The following is a 21295-nucleotide window of genomic DNA, read 5'->3' as shown; positions in this document are numbered from 1 at the left end:
ACAACTAAATTGAGTTCTAGTGATTAGTGTTTGAATTAGAAGAAACAAAAATATGCATGAAGTATGCACAAGATTTCTATGACATTTATGGACAATGATGAGTCTTTATTTAGTGAGTTAACTTTCACAGACATTAATAACTGATCCCCTATCATTCATCATTCACAGGTAGGGTGTCACTTGTATGTATCAGTCAGTTATGCTGTGATAACAAACATCTCCCAGACTCAATGGCAAAGGTCTATTTGTCAGTTATTTATGTGTGCATCAGGTCTGGAGTGGGGGCTGCTCCACACCATGTCCTCACTCAGCAATGTAGACCAAAAGAGACCAGTAATCCAGAACTTTGCTAGCCTCCACGGTAGGCAGAATGGAATTTGTAGAATTTTGCAGGAGACCTTGAGGTTTTCCATTAGTTGTGACACATATTACACCTCCACTCTCATTCTGCTAGGTAAAGTAACTCACGTAGTTCCCATGGGACCTGGAGATTTAGAGTACTAGTGGCTGCCACACTGCATAAAGGAGCATTGCAAGACCACTGTAACTTAAGAAGTTAAAGCACCTTGAGAAACATCCTGGGCCTGAGGGCTTCACTGTTTGGCTTCACTGAACATTTAAAGAAGAACTAACACCAGTCCTTCCCAAACTTTAAAAAAAAAAAAAAATTGAAACTCATTTCTAATGAATTCTGTAAGTCTAACATTACACTGATTCTAAAGCCAGACAAAGATACCACCCAAAAGTAAACTACAGACCAACACCCCTTATGAACACTGATGCAGAAATCCTCAATAGAGTATTAGTAAACTGAATTCAAGCCATATCGAAAAGGATTACACCCCAGAACCAAATTCAATTTATTCCTGGAAGGCAAGATTCCAGGAAATAAACTGTTAGAAGAACTTACTACAAAATTACAATAATCATCAGCATAGTGTAGTACTAACACAAAGACACCCAGAAACAGAATCAGACAACAGGACAGGGAAAAAACCCTGCATTTATGGCAAAGGGATTTTTGACAAAGGTGCCAAGACATTTCAATGAGGAAAAGACAGTGTTTTCAATAAACTTTCTGTGAAAACCAGACATTCCCATGCAAAAGAATGAAGTTAGACTCTTACTTAACACCATTACAAAAATTAACTTCACACAGATAAAAATCCTAAATATAAAACTTAAAGTTGTAAAACTCTCAGAAGACAGCCTAGGTGATGTTTTGACAATATTAGATCGTTCAGGTATGACACCAAAGGTATAGGCAACAAAAGAAAAAATAGAAAAGTGGGACATCCAGAGAATTAAACATTTTTTGCTAAGGAAAAAACCCAATAAAGTAAAAGGCAAACTACAGAATGGAGAAAAGATACTTAAGATCTATCTGATAAAGGGTTAATATCCAGAAGAGATCAAGAATTCTTAAAGACACAGCAACAAAATAAATAACTCAATTTGAAACTGGGCAAAGGGCTCAGCTGTACCTAACTCAAACATCAGACATAACAGAAATCTCTCAACAGAAACTTAAATTTTCCTTTCATGCACAACAATACTTGGTTGTGAAAATATAAAAAATGGAAGTCCCAGTTAACTCATTGCTTGATAAGTTATGAGATTAGACATAGAGAGGGGAAAGTAGGTTTCTTATTTGTTTTCCATTTTTTCACATAAAATGTGCATGCCAGCCATCAAAGTACTTTCTTGGGTTTTAAAATGTCACTCTAGTTGGCCTTTGCTCCATCTACTTCCTTTGCTGCCACCACCACCTTCAAATACTTACCTGCACAAGACTGATAGTGTCTGTTTTCCCCCCACGGGTTGGTAGGCAATAGACACAGAACTTTCACTCATTACTAGTATTTATTTTTAAAACTAGAAAGGGCTTCTGATGTTGGGGCAGGAGACTGCTGGTTGTCCTCAAAAATGTACTCCTCACACATGCTCAGGTGTCTATGACCACTGTGACACATTCTCTCCCAGTGGGATGTGACCAGGTGACAGCATTCTGGCCAGAGAGGTATGAATGGAGGCTGTGCGTCCCTTTTTTTGATCATGCCTTTGAAGTGTGCTGATTGTGGCAGAGGAGAGAGATTGAAGGAACCTGGGTGCCTGAACTATGAAGCTTCCACAACAGCCCTATGGTACGTCAGCTAGCACTACACACGCAAGCAATGAGTGTTTGATAATACGGTGCTGACTGTGCCTCCGTCAGCTGGTTCAACTCTCTTGTTTTCAAATAAAGAGATTAAAAGACACACCCAGACTCACAGAGCTATCGCCTGTGCAGACTGCACCATGAACGTTGGCCAAGTGAGCGAAGAGTTCTATAATTCTCCTTTATTGACTTAATGCAAATGAGGATACCAAGCATGTCCTATTAATATAAATTATTTATTTAATCCTCTGTAGATTGTTGAGTCCAAAGTTAATGGGAAATTCTGAAGGTTTTTGCCAAGGAAACAACTAAACTATGAGATGCTTGGAGTACATTTCCTCACGTCACAAGAAGATGGCCAGGGAGTTGTAGGGCATTTGTATTTCCTTCTGAGAAGGGACAGCAAGGCTTCAGATGTGAATGGAATTTGGTTCTGACGATGAAAATGACCAGCTTTCAGCCCACCCAGGCCAAACCGCAGCAGCCTTACTCAACTAACACCAAGCCAGCCACGGTGCCACGTTTGCTTTCAGGGAATTTTTTTCACGAGAGAGGAGAAAGCAAATTTGCTTGGTATCCTCATTTGCTGTTTTAAATGACATTCAACAGGATTCATGCTGTAAGGAGTTGCAAAAGGGCTTGGAAATGTTTCAGAGAGCAAAAACACTTCTCCTCATTGGTTTGGGCTGGTAGAGCACTTGTCTAACACATGGGAGGCCTGGGTTCGATCCTCAGCACCACATAAAAATAAATAAATAAATAAATAAAATAAAGGCATTGTGTCCATATACAACTAAAAAATATTTTAAAAGGGGTGAGGGGCTGGGGATGTAGCTCAGTGGTTACATATCCCTAGGGTTAATCCCTGGTACAATAAAAAAAAAAAAAAAGATTTACTTCTTATTTGAAGTGAGGATTGCAATATAATTCTGCTTTTATTTTTTTTTTTTTTGCCTGAACAAATAGCAGAAAAAAATCATAGTGGAACATTTATTTTTGAAGTTGTTCATGAAGCATTGCTCCTTGGCATACAACCTGGGTAGGCTGTAAGGATTAGGAAAAGCCAAAGATGGCCTCCTTTTGCATGTGTTAACGATGGGATCCATTCATTCATCCCATGAATATTACTGCTTTTGATCACCTAGGGCAATGAGCTAGGTACTGAGGAAAGGGCTGTTAACAGCTAGACGTGGCTCAGAGCAAACATGACTTCAATGACAATGGCGGAAAAGGTTGCAAAGGAGAAGTACAGGGTTCCAGAGCCAAAATGAAATCTGTAGGGAAAGAGGGAAGGTGGCAGGGTCCAGGGGACAGTCAGGGGAGGGAACAGTGAGAGGCAGGCTCTAGAGGGGATGGGGCTTGACTACAGGTGGGCCAGAATCTGCCTGGTGGACCCCAGAGACCAGAGAGGGGTCATGTCCTCTGGCGATCACCCGAGAGCATTAGGAAACCACTGTGGGAAGGGCTTTCTGCAGAGAAGTAGCATAATCAGCTATTTATTAAAACACAGAAAGAAAAGATAACTTCAATACCCAGGGTAGTTCGAGGGGCATACAGAACTGGGCGGGATGAGTTGGGGGTCATCACTATTGCTTGGGATCCCTTCCTGCGATGGATGAAGATGTGAAGTGTCTAGACCAAGACCACACAGACAGAGATAATGGCTGGGTGTCCCTGGTCTGACTTTTGGTCCAGTGTTTTATTTTATTTTTTTCCCTAAATTAAAAACCATAACTGTCAAGTTGCAATCATAGCTCTTCCTACTTTGGCTCACATGTACACAATCTTAGAACTGACTCTGCTTCCCCACCACTTTGAATTTACTGATGCTAACAGCAGCAATAATTTATTAGGCACTTGCCAAGTGTCAGGCGACTTGTTAGGTGCTCCTTGGGTCTAATCTTCATGACAGTCTTGTACAATAGATATCACTCAACTGTTTTACATTTGAAAATACTGACGCTCAGAAATATGTTTCCAACAGCCCAAGGTCACACAGGCAGTCAAGAGCGGATCAGGATCCAAAGTCATTTTCCTCTGACTCCAGACTTTGCCACCGCACCATGCCGACCCTAGATTTTTATCATTAACAAATGCTAAACCTTGGTTTTTCTGAGGAAAATCAGAATGAGAAGCAAGAACTTTCTTTGTCTAAGTAAAAAAGTATGTATGTATATAAACATACATAAATATATTCATAAATACAAATTGCCTGAAAAGTTATATATATGTATGTATAAAATCTACAAAGGTTAAGAATTGAGAAAATTCAGAAGTAGATTTTAATTTTATTTTTAACTACCACACGAATGGCACAATATTTCAGCAACATTTTGTGGGGTAAATGCTGGCAATAACCCATGGCTGGAACAAGGGAAAAAAGTCCCCTTAGAATGATCTGATTTATAACCTCAACTGTAGGAAGCACACTATAGACTCTCCAAAGTATGAGGCAGTGGGGGAAAAAGAGAGAGAGAGAGAAAGAGAGAGAGAGATCAGTTCTCACTGACCTGTTCTTAACACTCCTCAAACAGGAGGAAATGAAAATTAAAAGTCAGCTTCCATATAGCAGATCCTTCAAAAATTAGAACGTATAAGAAAATAGGGGGAAAAAAATCTGGCCTTAATGAGAAAGTGATGTAGCACTAAAGAAAAAGGAAAACTAGAAAGATCTTAGAAGCAATTGTAATTCCCCTGAAATAAACCTTGCACATCATGCAAAAAATATTCAGGAAACAGCTGTTATTCATTTTTAGGGAGAGAGAGAGAGAGAAATATTCCCATTAAGAAACAAGAAGAGGCCAGGAGGCCTCTTCTTCTTCTCTGTCACATAAGTTAAGGTCATCACTGCCTGAAGTCAACACAAAACTCGACACCGTAGGAAAGAGGGCTGGAGAATAAGAACTGGATACGAGAAACATAAGTGGAGAGTTGAAAAACATCAGAAGATGAAAAGAAGGTGAGGGAAGATGGTAGACAGAAATCGGAGAGTGGAGATGTCTTGCAAGCAGGGAGAGTTCACCAGGGAAGAAGAATAAGGGAGAGTCAATTTTCCAAAATTTAATGCCAACGTCAAATACAAAAAAAAAAAAAAATTGTGTTCTGTGTTGTAAGCAGAAAAACACACAAAGGCAAACAAAAGCATTGTTCAGTGTAAAACCAGATCTTTTTCAATTGGTGAAAATTGCTAGTTTTCGTTTTTTCCCTTGTAGAAATGGACAGAGTAAACAAAAGAATGGGAAGGACTCGAGACCTGTGGGGAGGGAAAACAGCTGTACGCACACCAAGACGCTTTTGTGTGTACCAGGAGAACCCCAGTACCATTTCTACAAAAACCAGAGAATGTTGCCTCAAATCCCAGGGAAAGAAATAAAGGGGAAAATCTCTTAATGGGGGCTACTGATACTGAAAGGGTTTAGGAGGTCACGGGATCAATTTTCCACTTGGCAATATGTAAGCATGATCATCAATTCAGGGAAAGACAGCTGCTGATTTAAAAGAGCCACACAAGAAAAAAAAAAGTCCTAAGTATTGATCGTGATGGATTCTAATAGTGACGAGATCACTGAAACAAAAGTGACAGAAGAGAAATATAAGGGAAACCTCGGAAGAAAGAACAAATGATAAAGATCCTCAGGATAAATTAAGGAAGTGTGGGTGAGGACGGTGAAAAGTCAAAAGATTTAAAAAAAAATTCCTTATATTTTCCAAGTGGAGTAAAAAGTCATTTGGTCCAAAGAGGAAGCAGCTATCAACATCAATATCATCATCTCCTTTTTTGTCTTCATCGCTGTTGGCATCACTATTGTCATCAAAGCTGTCACTGAAACAGCACGTATTAGGTGGCAGTTACCATTCTTTGATGTTTTAATCTCCAAAATAAATCTATGTGATGGGGGCTATTGTCTCCATTGCACAGATGAGGAAACTGAGGCCCAAAATGATAAAGTGACTTGCCTGGCTCAGAGCTAAGTCAGTGGGATTATAATTCAGCTTTTAACTGCTTCACTCTCCTCCTTCTCTATGGCTAGTTATGACCAGAAGAACAGGGCATGTATGGAATATATCTTTCTTTTAAAAATCACTTATTTTGTGGTGCTAGAGGTATAATCCAGAGTCCCATAACTACTAGGCAAAGCACTCTGCCCAGCCCCCTATTGATATTAAATATAATATTTAAAGGAATAATAATAGTTTTATAGCAACTACTATGTACAATGAACCTATTATGTGTCAGGCACTGCACTAAGCATTTGACATCAGTTTATTTAATTCTAACTGCTCTGTAAGTTGTTGCAGAGGTGAAGAATATGAAGGTGAAGATATTGTAAAGATAGTATAGCGATTCAGATTCTTGCTCAGTGTCACCCAGACAACTGGCCAGTTGCAAAGTCATCATTTGAACCTGGGTCTATTTGACCCAGAAACATAGCCTCCTCCTCTAGTAGGCTACATCTCAGAGAGAGGCAGATGTTTGCACACTGAATGGCATTAAGGCAAACCAATATCAGGCTGTCTTTATTTTTTAAAAAGCCACAGGGACTGGTTTTGTCAAAATTACCAAGGACCTCCTGACAGCCCCATTCAACAGACGCTGGGCAGTCATCTGAGAGATCACCACTCTCTTGTCTTTAAGCTCCTCCCCCCACGGCTGTCTTCTCATCTTCCTCCCACCTGATTGCCTGGCTCTTTTCATTTATTGAGCAGTTCTGTCCTAAACCATCTCCTATCTTTTGGCAAGCATTGCTCTCGTCATCCCATGATAATGATGATGGATTATTATACATCTCCATAGTTTTGCCCACACACCACACACACACACATACACACACACACACACATACACACACACACACACACACGTTCAGGCATTTAACTGCCTGTTGAACACTCAAGGAGCCAGGCTTGGTGATGCACACCTGTTATCCCTATTCGGGAGGTCGAGGCAGAGAGATCTCAAGTTCAGGGCCAGCCTGGGCAATGCAGTGAGATCCTGCCTCAAAATAAAAATAAAAAAGACTGTGGATGAGGTGACAGAGCACCCCTGGGCTCAATCCCCACCATCAGTGGGGGTGGGGGACACACAAAACAAAACAACTTTAAAACTAGAAAAGAAACATATTAAGTGTTATTAAAATAGTGACAATACATTTCACAGAGTTAGTAATCAGAGCATGCAAAAAACAAAATCGCCATGAAATATCATTTGTATTAAAAAATCTGTAGGAGTTTTTAAAGAAAGAAAATATCCATATTAGTGTTAAAATGGGCAGTCTCCATACACTGCTGCGTGGAAGACATAGGTAATGTATGTCAAAAACACTATAATTATTCATAGCCATCAACCCAATGAGCTCAGTCCTGGAAACTTAAGGAAATAAATCAATGGAAGAAAATGGCTTTATTTGGGGTATGCTTACAGATGCATTATCTACTATATAATAATGAAAAACAGGAAACACAGTAATACTCAGCAGTAGAATAAAAGCTGAGGAAAATCAATTACAGTACTTTTGCACATCCATTAAAATTTAACATGATGACTATAAAGGAAAATAGAAAATGATGGAATGCTAAGAAAAAAACTGGAATGCAAAATTTAGGCTGGCTAGGACTACAGTTCCTGATCAAAGTTGGAAAGCATCTTACCAAAATGAAAAAAAAAAAAATGTGTTGTGATGGTACGTCTTTTAAATCAAATTTTAAGATGCAGTTGCCATGATATGAAACGAGACACAGGTTGAATACTGGCTCCAAACTTTATTAGCTGTCTGACTTCAGGCAAGAAGTTCAACTTCTCTGAATTTACCTTACTCACTGAGAATTGAAAAAGTGACATTTCTAATCCTCAGCACACTTGTTTAAGTTAGACTGAGATATAAAATAAACAGGCATACAGCATTTGGCACTGTTCTAAGCACTTCACAAATATTAGCTAGTGATTAAGAAATATTTAATTAAATAATATTTAATCACCATCAATAAATTTTAAGATGAGGCACAAGGAGATTCTGGAATCTGGAATAGCCATAGCAAGATAATAACTTGACAGCTTTCCAAGGTCCATGGGGTAAAGTCTAGCAGTAATAGCAACTTGCCAACATTTATTGTGTTCGCTATGTGGCAAGCATTGCTCTTCACAATAGTTCTGTTATAAAGTAACTGTAACTGTGTCCTTAGGAACTCAGGTTCTGTCAACACTGTAGCATCTTTTATTATATGTAAAGGATGAAGCACAGGATCCCATGGTTCTCTGTACTGGTTTCCATGGAGCCTTCAGGCTGGAGGTAGATCTGCTAAATGAGAACATAAGGGGACCACTCCACCCAGAAGGCTCCCTGGGCACGCTAAATTGGCTTAGGTGTGCTAGTACCATGTGTTCCCCCATTATACGGGTTGGCGTACTCCATGGAAACGGTGTGCTCCCTGGCTGGCATCCTGAAGGACAGGGCTGGGTATTCCTCATGATACCCAAAACCAAGGACAAAAACTGGAGATTAATGAATACTGGTTTCGTGAGTGAATGGATGAAAGGATTAATGGAGTGGAGGCATTTTCTTTCCCCAGGATCCCGATGTTTCCATTTGTAGCAGGCAACTAGACCAGTGTCAGACTTGCAAGACCTTGATTTTCCGGTGCTCCTTGAATTTTGTGGAACTGTTAAATCAACAACTTCAAAGGTTACACTCCTTTATATGGAATCTTTCTGTCTTCTCTTTAACCTGAGAAACTGTTAAGAACTCTGACCCCATAAAGAATGTTTTCCCTTTTAAAAACAGATTTTTTTTTTTACTTTGGAGAAAGAAAAAAGAATTACTGAAACCTTCTTAAACATACCAAAAGAAAAGATTCATTTGGTGGACGTGCTCTCTTCCTCTTTATCCCCAGATCAGTTCAGGGATGAGGAACTATTATTAGAAAGTGGAGGAGGATGCCTTGAAAAGGGAGATAAGATGTGGGACACCCTTGTGTTTCAAAGCTAATGTGAATTATACAGGCTACTGGGGTTACTGAGATATGCCAAACATTTAGCTAATTAGCAGGCTCTTGAGACAAGAGGGCTGCCTAGAGGTAGACACAGTTTTTCCTCATTAGTGAGTGATCACAAACTCTGTCTAAATATGCATTCCCACTCTCTCTCTATAAATTCACTTAATTTGTTCTTTCTCAAATTCTGATAACATGAACTAATTTAAACTTGAAAGTCAAAGATTAAGACTAGGGGTATTCCACCTTAAACACAATGATCCAACATCCACTGCCATATGAAGACACTTATACAGGGGAGTAAGATAAAATGTTACTATTATGATACTATATTTATACTTATGTTTGAAGATCTGAAATTGGAACTAATTGGAATCTGATTTTAAAAACTCCATGGATGATGTTCAACAAAACAGTAAAACCATACTTAACAAGCAGAGGTGCATGGAACCTTCTAGAAAGTTGAGGGCACATGATATGGAAACTAAGAAACAGAAACAGGAGGAATAATAACTATCTTTATTCAGTACTTAACTAAGTATTGTAGCATACGACTGGGTATTTCACCCAAATCACCTAATTTGTTCCTTAAAACAACCCAGAAATGTCTAGCCGCCATCTGATTTTACAGACAAAGGATCATGATTCATGGAATTTATAAGAACATCTGGTTAGAAAAAGCAGCTTGGCTAGGTTCAGTGCAAAGCCTTCTTTTCTCCGGTTCATCATGTATGTCAGCCAGTATCAGAGAATTGATGAACAGCATAATTGATTTTGTCTCCTGGGATTATATGCCTTATGCCTTTTGTGTATCTGGTACTTAAAAAATGGTGTTTCACACAGTACAGAAGTACAAAGGGATGTTTCTTTATCAGCGTTTGCTTTTTTCTTTTTTTGATAGTACTGGGGATTGGACCTAGGAATTCACACATGTTGGGCAAGAGCTCTACCACTGAGCTACATCCAAGCCTTTTTCATTTTGAAACTGGATCTTGCTGTACTGCCTAGGCCGGCCTTGAACTTGCCATCCTCCTGCCCTAGCCTCCTGAGTAGCTGGAATTACAGGTGTGTATCACTGCAATGTGCTGATCAGCTTTTCTTTTAAAATAGAAATTAGATTAAAGAGCACAGTCCAGGTTTTGGAAGTCAGTCAGCTTTCTCATGATGCCAATCCTGTAAAGCGGTCTCTATCCACCCACATATTTGAACAAGATGGTAACTGTACCTCCCATTCCCTGTGTTCCTCTGCAATGCAACTTGGCCACTCTGCCATCAAGAGGAGGAGTTTGGATTTCCACCCCCTTGAATTTGGGAGGCTCTATGACTGCTTTGACAAGTAGCTTCAAAAACAGTACCACTGCCTGTAAGAAGACAGTTGTCAAGCGCCCTCAGAGACCACCATGCTGTGAAAAGCCCAAGCCACAGAGAAGTCATGGGTGGACACTTGTCCCAGCTGAGCTCACGGCCAACAACAATTGCTAGCTAGCCCTGATGGCGAGCCATCTTGAACTTCTAGCCCAGCTGAGCCTACATCCTATTGCAAGTGCAGAGACCCTAGCAGGAACTGTCTAGCTGACCTCTGTCCATCCATGGAAGCATGAGAAAATAAATAAGGCACTGTATTTTGCAGCAGTCAGTTATGCAACAACAGATCATCGGGACAGTGATGTTGATGAGGGTATCTTTCTTCCATGGAGAAGCAACCACAGTTCTTTGAAGCAAGTAGGATCTTTTGGTCAGGGGTGTGTGCATGGTAGAATACACTACATGGGGCCTAGGGTTGTGGCTCAGTGGTAGAGTGCTCGCCTAGCACATGTGAGGTGCTGGGTTCGATCCTCAGCACCACACAAACATAAATAAAATAAAGGCATTGTGTCTCAGTGAATAGAAGGGTTATCTTCTAAAGCTGGTGGTTTTATTTCTATCTAGAAAACAATGTGGGTTTAAAAAAATGATTAGAGAATATTAAGAGTTAGTGTACCATTAGGCTGTTGCGTTAGTCAGCTTTTCATCACTGTGGGAAAAAATGCCTGATAAGAGCCACAGAGGAGGAGAAGTTTATTTGGGCTCAGTTTCAGAGTTCTCCGTCTGTGGTCAGCCAGCTCCATTGCTCTGGGCCCGGGGTGAGGCAGAACATCATGGTGGATGGGTGCGGCAGTTGTGAAGCACAGAGAGGGAGGGAGGGAGGGAAGAAGGGGCCAGAGACAGATATAGTATCCAAGGTCACAATCCCGGTGACCTACTTCCTCCAGCCATGCCCTGCCTGCCTACCTTACCACTCAGTAGTCCATTTAGCTATCAATGGATTGATCCAGCAAATAGATTAATCCATTGATGAGGTCAGAGCCCTTTTCACTGCCTAAAAGCTCCACCTCTGAACCTTACTGCATTGGGAATCATGCTTTCAAAGCATGAGCTTTTAGGGAGATGTTCCAGAGCCAAACCATAATGGCTGTCAAATAATTCCCATTTTTTTTTCTTAACTTTTTTTTCTTTTTTGTTTCTGTACTGGGGAACTCAGGGACATTTTACTGTTGAGCTATATCTTTAGTCCTTTTTAAGTTAAGACAGGGTCTCAAAAAAATTGCTGAGGGTCTCAATTAGTTGCTAAGGCTGGCCCTGAACTTGCGATCCTCCTGCCTCAGCCTCTCAAATTGCTGGGATCATAGACATGCATCACTGTGCCTGGGAAAATTCTCATTTTCTAAAACAAAAACAAAAACATCATCTAGTACCTGACTAGCATCAGAATGCTGATGGCATGATTTTTTTTTTTTTTAGTACCTGCCAAGTTCTATCCAAGCTGACAAGAAATTTCAGCACTGATGATCTCAAGAAAAAGACTGGTTTCTCTCACATAGTAATATGCATTTAACACTCATCTATATTTTTTCATAGCTTGATTTCTCAATCCTTTTCATCACTGAGTAATAGTCCCTTATATGGATGTACACACTTTGTCTACTCATCCCTGAAGGACATATTGGTTGCTTCCCATTTGGGGTGATTAGACATAAAGCTGTTACCAACAGTCACATGAAGGTTTCTATATGGTCACAGGTTTTCAAATCAGTTGGAAAAACACCCTTGGAACATGACTGCTAGACATATGATATGACTATATTTAGCTTTGGAAGGAATTAAGATCTATTTTTGTTTAGGGAAATATTGTATTTTGTATGTATATTAGGCATGAAAACATGAATGGTGATTATGAGATGTATGACTGATTTTGTTTTTATTCACTTCTGCATTTCTCCAAGAATGGCTTAAAGTAATTCACGCAAGTAGAATGTTTATTTAAAAAAAAAAAAAGGAAAAGTTAATTTTAAAAATGCAATTAAACAACAGGAGGAAATGAAATAAATACACTAGCTACGCCTAGTTGACTTTGTCTCACTGGATGGTGGGCTCCTGGCAGCTCAGAGCCTTTGATATGAGCTTAAACACTGTGTGTGTTAAGATGTCACTCTGAGCACCTGACTGGAATGAGATTCTCCCTTCTTTTTATCTATAGCTGCTGTTCCCTGCCATGCTTTTCAGGCTCAGCATGTCTCTGACTCTGGAGAAGTGAAAGAACCCTTGTTAGTGGGACCAGAATCTTGTCAGTCCTGCTGGGCCCCGTCCTAATGATGAGCCTTCTACTTTGCATTCGAGATGAACCCCAACCTCATATCCAGTTCCCATCACAATACTCTTGACTTGTTGCCAGTCGAAGTATCCTTAACTATAAAAATCCATAAAAGAAGTATTTATTTGAAATTAGGCAAATCCCCAAATTATTCAGTTATGAGCAGAAGTTTGTCAGTAAATGAGAATCTGTCGGGTAGCATCTCACCCGACAGGAACCAAAAAAAAGAGTCAGTTCATTAAGTTTTGGAAAATACATTATCAGTATCAATAGTTTCACTTTTCAAAGAAGAAAGAAATCCGGCGTCTACTATCATACAGAGCACAGAGTAAATAAATTCAATTAGTCCTATTCTGAATATGAGGCAGGCAGGAGCAACGGCACCTTCATATATCTATTATATTGTTGACAAGCTAAACAATACATCTTCATGTCTCCAAAGAAGATGCATGAATTTTTCATGGCTGGGTATTTATTTCCTTCTTTTCTGAATGACAGCTACAGAATCATTTTCCGAATCATCAAGAACCCCTGAAAAACAAAAATCATGAGGCTCCTGATTCCTGCACCTCATTTAACAATGGGTATTATTTGTTCACAAATGACGCCCGGAGGGACAATGACCAAGTCCAGGCCCTTGAAAACATTATGGCTTCTTTCAAAACTCTCTCCTCCAGGGCATAAATTATTAATTCTGGGTGAAGCTATCTCACAGAGTTTGCCAACAGATGCATGAATCTTATATGCTTTGGTTTTACTTTTAGTATCCCATAGATGATAAGGCAGAAATTTGAACAACCTGCAGAAAAGACACCCGGCCATGTCTAATACTGGTGGCCCAGCCTCAGGTGTCACTCATTTCCCTCTTGTATCTGGGCCACTGAGCAAAAAATGCCCAGGTTTTAATAATATTCAGATCCAACTTCTAAGGTGACCATGTGGATCAAACAGAATCAGGCCTTGATGAAAGTTCTTTCCACTTTCTATTTAAATGTCAGGTTCCACTCTTGAAGAAGAGTGCAGAAATCTTAATCTAGAGTATTGCTTGTGTTTGTGAATTTCCAGAACTGAGCAAGAAAAGTTTCAAGGGACAAATCAGAGGAGGAGGTCAAGAACAAATAGGTCCAACAACAACTTTTAGATGGACCTTGTTTTAGTCAGTTTTTTCACTACTGTGACTGAAGGATCTGACCAGAACAACTATAGAGGGGGAAAAGTTTATTTGAAGGCTCACAGTTTCAGAGGTCTTAGTCCATAGAAGGCCAGTTCCATTTCTCGGGCAGGGTTTGAGATGAACATCACAGAGGAGTGTGTGGCAGGCAGAGGGAAGCAGCTCACATCATGGTGGTCAAGAAGTACAGAGAGAGACTCCACTCTCCAGATATAAAATACATACTCCATAGTCACGGCCCACTTCCCATCTCCTCCAGCCACAGCCTACCACTTCAGTCAGTCAATGCCATCAGGGATTAATTCACTGATTAGGCTAAGGCTATCACCCAGTCATTTCTCTTCCAAACTTTCCTGCATTGTCTCATGTGTGAGCTTTCGGGGGACACCACATCTAAACCATAACAGACCTTGTATCCAAGGAAAGCATGTTTAAAAGCAATCACTCTTGTAACAATGCTGGGAAAAGGAAGTCATTATCACACCCTCAATCTTTTAATCAGAGCTGCAGAGGTCTGTTCTATTTATTCTGTAGTTACAAATGCTGCAGACTACTGGTAAACCCGAAATCAGTATGCTGACAAGAAAGGAAAAAAGCGACATCAACTAGCCAAATAAACACTTCACAATATATCCCGTCAGTCTCCCGAACCACTCGTCATTCATGCCGTGGCTCAAACTTTTCCTTCTGCTTGAAATCCCTTCCCAACTTCATCTGTCCATCAAAACCTGGTTTCCTTCACGGCACACTGAAATAGCAGCTTCTGATTTTCCTCAGATCTCCCGGTTGGCACCCACCATTCCATTCTGGTTCTCCCGAGACTTCATTAGGGCCTCTGTTTGCTGTGTGTGTCCATCTCATCCAGAGTTTCCGGAGTTACCACTGTGCTGGGTCAATCCTGACACTCCTTTCAGTGCCCCCACAAAGCCACACTGGTAGTGAGAACAGAGTACAATGAAACAGGGACTTGTTCAAGAGAGACGTGGCACTGGGATCCTAACAAACACTGTTCACCTGCATTTGGTCAGTTCAGTGTGAATAGGGGTAAGAGGAAAAGTCATTCGAGATGGGATTTGTCATGCTCTGCTACCCCCTCCTTTTTGGATGACTGTAGAAGTTTCTTAAGTGGCTGGGGATGTAGCTTAGTGGTAGAGTGCTTGCCTAGCTTGCATGAGGCTCTGGGTTTGATCCCTAGCACTGCAAAACCAAACCAAACCAAACAAACAAAACACCCTTGCGTCATTGATTTCTGCGTATGTTAAGCTGAGAAACACTTTTACATTGCCATTTCTTCGTGGGAGACTGCAGTCCACTATGATGCCACAACTCTTTGTTCAAGGAAGAAGGGTCAATGCTTACTTTAAACCAGAAGTATGCCATGCCCTGACTGTGTTTCTATTAAAAAATACCAACAGAATACCAAACAAATCCAGGTGTCCTCTTAACCAGTAATAACAACAATCATTGTAATCTGTGTTGGGCTTTATGCGTACAAAGCACTTTTGTGTGCACTATTATCCTTATAACATTCTGTTCCTGAATCAGGAACTTTGCTCCTGTCCCACACTTGAAATTTAGAAGGCTGATTCAACAAATCCCTTGTCCTTAGAGAATTAAACACTACTCCTGATTTGCTCTAAAACAAATTGCCACAGTGCCAGAATAATCTCTAAGACCTGGAATGTGCTTGGCTCAAGTAACACAAAAACGCAGGGTAGCTGGAGAAAGGAAGTCTTTCAAGACAGATGAAGAGGTGCCACTCTTCCTGCCTGTTCCTTCTACACACAACAAACATCAAGGAGGAGAAGGACACTGCCAACGTCCTCCGCTCACGTGAGCCACTCAACTTGTAAGACACTAAAACGCTCAGAGAGATAGCACCTGGGATTCTGATGCTTTTTCTCCAATTACTTGGATGAACTTCAGGCTGATGTCAAAGCCTAAGAGAACAGAGAAGGAGACCCAAGAGATCCTATGGGATGACTCTGGCACTAAAATGATATTTATGTTCTACCAAAGGGTGTATCCTGTCTCTATCAGACACCCGGAACCCCTCTCCATCTTCACTCTGCTTTGGGGGACTCCCTGGTCCTCTAGAGGCCCCCAAACCAGGAAGTACCCCCCTCAAGTACAAAGCCCACTCCCAACAACTCACCCACCCTAACCTGATCTCAAATCCAATCCACACCTGGAAAGAGAGAAGAGAAAAAAGAAGAGGTGCTGCATATACCACGACATTTTGTTTGCTAATACCAGCTTCACTCTTGTTTATTTTACCTTATTCTCAAAAGTGGTGCATGTTTTTAAATGGCCTGGGAAATTGGGATGATGCAAAGTCATAGTCTTTTGCATTATTTGGTTTCTAAAAATAATTACTTGACTTTGCATTTGAGGACAAGCATACAAAGGTAAATAGTCATTTCTAAGACCTGCAGAACAATCTTTAAATAGAAATGTCAATTTGCTACTATATTAGTTGCTCTAAGAATCACAGAAAAAGTAAAGACGGTAGTATTTGTTAAAGAGAGGTCAAATGGACTCTTATAGAGTTCCTAATTATGAGAACGCCTATATGGGAATGTATGTATCTGATTCATAACAAAACATTTTATCAGTGACTAAAAGTTTACAACCTTCATTCATGTACCTTTTATTCCTCCCAAGGTATACTTTGATGATGACAGTGATACAGTGACTGTGGGCTTGAGTACCTGGCTTTCCTATTGACTACCACTGACTGAATGGAATTGCAGAACATTCTCTGGTTTGTTTCAGACTGTCAATCAATTCAGTGCTTTGGAGAACAGGAGCTCCTCCTTAATTACAGGGGACTGCTTTACCCACAGCGTGTTCTCTGGGTCAGGGCTGCTTCCTAGTTTCACTGACTGATGCCACTGCTTGGAGGAGGAGGCTCTGATGGGTTGCTAGAGCATTCTGTCTCATCAAAGATGTTTCCTAATTTCCAAGTCTTCATGTCTGCAGCTGGATATCCTGACATTTATTAGAAATTGAATGCACTGGAGATAGGTATGAAAGCTCTCACAAACTCACCAGGCCCAGGGGTAAAAGGTCCCCTGGTTCTGAATCTAGTACCAACGGCGAGAAAATGTCCAAATACTTAAAGATTCCAAAGTAGTCCAAATTGGAATTTCTATGTTATCTCCCTTTTAATAAATCAATTTAAAATGAAAATTAAAACATTAAGTGTAAGGATAGAAATCCCCTTGACCACACACTCAATTCTTTCTCATTTCCTCCCTCCCCAGCACAATACCCTAATAAAAATAACATTACAATAGACAACAATGGCATTTTCTATGCTGTGCTAATATCTTCTTTAATTTTCACAACTTCCCGTTAAAGTCGGTCCAATTATTATCTCCATTTTGCAGAGTAGGAAATGCAGCCTCAGTGTACTTCAGTGCCTCATCAACTGACGAACCCATTACTGATAGATCCACCCAGGTTTTGTCTTTGAATCTCTACAGAGATATGGATACTCATGAAAAATGCACAGTGTTGCTGTTTTATTTAATTAAACAATCTTAGCAGGATATGAGGGCAAATGCCTGTAACCGGATGACTTGGGAGGCTGATGCAGGAATATAAAAAACCTGAGCTACTTAGTGAGACCCCTGTTTCAAAATAAAAAGGGGTGACGATGAAATTCAGTAGTGGGACTAATTCCCAGGTATAAAAAAGAAAAAAAAAAGACAAAACCACAACAACAATAAGCCCCCCCCACACACACACCAAAAAAAACACCTTAAATGACATCATGCTAAAAATATCAATTCTACAATTTGCAGGACATTTCCATAACAGTTTGTATGGTTCTCATTTTTTAATAATTATTTCCTATTATGGTGTGCAGTACTATTGTCCTACTGACAGGCATGATGGTTATTATTATTTTTCACGGATAAACAATGTGTAGGGAATGTCCTGTGTGAGCCTCCTCAGGTACCTGGGTAAGTGCTTGGGTGCAGAGCAAGATGTGGAAGTGTTGGGTGAGGCCATGCATGTTTAAATTTTCATAGATACTGCTAAACTACCCTCCGTGATGTTTACCATCAGTATGCAAATACATATTTTCCTATAACCATGCCAAAATTTGATATCATCAAATATCAAGTCGTTGATATTCTAATGGGTGAAGAATGGGATTGTGTGTTAGTTTGCATTTCCCTGATTACCATTAAAGTTGTATTAGGTAACACCACCCACACAATTAAATAAGACAGTGAGTTAAAGATGGGTAACACAAAAAAAGATAAAGCAGATGCAACGTATTTTATTTAAAATACACAGATGTGCATTTCTTCTCTAATATCTTGATATAGGAACCAGGTTTCTCCTTTCAGTAAAGAACCACTCCACATTGGGCTTCACATTAGCCATATCCATAATGCACATCCGAGAGTCCCTATTTTGGTTTCTTAAGTGATGTGAGAATGTAAAGACCCTGTGAAATAGTCCGAGTGTTGAATTTAATCTAATTTAACAGGAAGCTTTTAGTAACTTCCCTTCATCAAGACTTTCCAAAGCATTCAATTTAATTTTCACTGAAACAGCTCTTTCCTCACTTGTGTTTCATTGGTTTGCATATATTTAACTAAATTACATAATTACAATGACTTTCAACCAGTAGAAACGGATTTGGGAACCAGCACATCAGTTCTTGGAAAACACAAAATTAACTGTGGGAACAAGAGCAGCGAGGTGTTCCTGAGAGCAGCCCCCCAGCCGTCCAGTTGAGCATGGCTTGGGCAGCGGTTTGTATCTTCAGAGAAAGATGCATGGCGGTGCACACCTGTAATCCAAGCGACTTGGAAGGCTGCGACAGGAGGATCCCAAGTTTGAGGGCAGCTTCAACAAATTAGTGAGGTTCTAAGCACCTTAGAAAGATCTTGTCTCAAAATAAAAACTAAAAAGGACTAGGGATGTAGCTCAGTGGTAAAGCAACCCTGGCTTCAATTCCAAGTATGAAGAAAAAAATAAAAGAGCTGGGCATGGTAGCATATGCCTGAGGCAGGAATATCACAAGTTCAAAGCCAGCCTCAGCAACTTAGAGAGGTCCCAAGCAACTTAGCAAGACCCAGTCTTAAAATAAATAAAAAGGGATGGGGATGTGGCTCAGTGGTTAAGTGCCCTGGGTTCAGTCCCCAGTATGGGGGATGAGGCACTGTACTAGTGATGAAGATGTGTTTTCATATGCTATCCTCTACATTTTCTATTGTGAATCAACTGCTCATTCACCCATTTTTCTAATGGATTGCCTTTTTCCTAATTATTTACAAGTGTACTTCAAAGTCTCAGATATTAATTCATTGCCTTATAACCATTGTAAATAATTTCTCCCAGGCTCTTACCTACCAACTAACTACTTTTTGCAGTCATCCTATTTTAAAAAAGTATCCAGTTTGATGTCACAAAAGAAAAAGTGTTTTCTCGACAGCTTTTGTGTTCTCTGTCTTGTTTAGTGAAACTTCCCTTTGCTAAGATGTTAAACATAATCTTCCACATTTTCTTTTAATACTTTTAATAATTGTGTTATCTCCCAGGTTCCGGATGTGGCACTTGAAGTTGAGAAGTTTTAGATATCTGGCCAAAATTATAAACCATGGCAAAGCTACGGTCCATATTGAGATCTATGTATGTATAATCTTCAAAGCCAGTGCTACGACTTCACACCACCTTAAGAAGGAATTAAAGTCTCAGAGAAGCAAAGTATAATATATGGATCTTAAGCAGTGATGAAAATTGGAACAAATGCAAATCTTTGAGTTGAGAGTGCATAAATGATTGACGTATAAATGATTCATCATTAGTCTCAGACAACCAGCATCAGCTCCTCCAGCCACAGAAACTGTGGTCACAGGGCCAAAGTGACTGGAGGTCTTAGGCAACTATGAAGTAACAACTAGGTGCTACACACTGTTAGGTGCTGGACACTTAACTGTAAACCAAAATGAAACAGTTTTACCCTCATGAGCTTACAGTCTAAAAGAGGAATGTACATTAAGCAAATTTACTCAGAGGTATTCCAAAACAGCTGGGTTGAGTACTGTAGAGGAAAACACAAATATAGTCAGGGAGACTAAAGGAGAACTAGCACAGCTGGTGAGGTCTAGAGGTTTCTATCAGAGAGCAACACTTAGCCTGTGGTTTTAACAATGAGTAAGAGTGACCCAGGCCAGGTACAGTGGTGTACGCCTATAATCCCAGCAACTTGGGAGGCTGAAGCAGCCTCAGCAACTTACCAAGAGTTTCAATAATTTAGCAAGAAACTGTCTCAAAATTGAAAAAAAAAAGTTAAAAAGGACTGAGATGTAGCTTAGTGGTAAAGTAACCCTGGGTTCTACCTCCAGTTTAAAAAATAAAGTCTGATCATAATCATTTCTACTATTTAATCACTGTTACCTTTCCCTAGGCTTTAATGTTGATGGTAAAATACATCCTCATTGTAGGCATGAATCTCTGTCACTAAGTGATACTTTAAAATACAAATCTCTCTCTCTCTCTCTCTCTCTCTCTCTCTCTCTCACACACACACACACAAGACCCAAATCACATTTATGAATCAACATTTAATTATCAAGAGTGTTTTCACTTTTTAAAAAGATCTAATATTCAAGCTGGGCATAGTGGTGCACACCTGTAATCCTAGTGACTCCAGAGGCTGAGGCAAGTGGAGAGTTCAAAGCCAGCTTCAGCAACTTATCAAGGCACTTAGCAACTCAGTGAGACCCTGTCTCTAAATAAAAAACAAAAAAGGGCTAGGGATGTGACTCAGTGCCCCTGGGTTCAATCTCCAGCGGGGGGGAAAAAATCTAATATTTACTTGTTGATACTTTAGTTCTCAGGCTATAGTTCATGCATTCAGAAGAGAATAAAGAAAAAATAAATAGCTTCTAATATTCACTAGAGTATCAAGGAAAATGATAACCTTAAACAGCCACTGTGCATTGGTTACTCTCTGGCCACCTCCCTCTGCTATAACAGAAAATTATATGAAAACTGCACATAATAGAAAGATGAAAACTGCACATAATAGAAAGAGGAGTTTAAGTGAAGTAGAAATACTTTACAATATTGCAGGCTTCTCAAAAATACGTTCACTCAATCATGAAAGAAAACAATTCAAGAATAAAATATATATAAAAGCTGTTTGGCACCAATACTGCTGAATAAATGTAGATTCTCAATTATTTGTAACCTTTTTTTAAGAAATCATCTAATAAGACAGCTAAATATTTTTATAGAGATGGAATATTAAGGTATATATTGATTCATATGGAAAAAAAAGTTCCTAACTTCCTATTTCCTATCATTACAATTTCCTGCT

At 39.8% G+C, this 21295-nt stretch overlaps 1 protein-coding gene across 1 annotated transcript in view; it reads right to left on the bottom strand.

Moving 5' to 3' along the window:
- The window catches only part of C10H1orf21 (chromosome 10 C1orf21 homolog), a 206801-nt gene that overhangs the window by 71492 nt on the left and 114014 nt on the right, over positions 1 to 21295 (bottom strand). The gene's annotated exons all lie outside the window — the stretch shown is intronic.

This window comes from Ictidomys tridecemlineatus, chromosome 10, assembly GCF_052094955.1.
Source record: "Ictidomys tridecemlineatus isolate mIctTri1 chromosome 10, mIctTri1.hap1, whole genome shotgun sequence".
Lineage (NCBI taxonomy): Eukaryota > Metazoa > Chordata > Mammalia > Rodentia > Sciuridae > Ictidomys > Ictidomys tridecemlineatus.
This window is presented reverse-complemented; position numbering and strand designations above follow the sequence as displayed.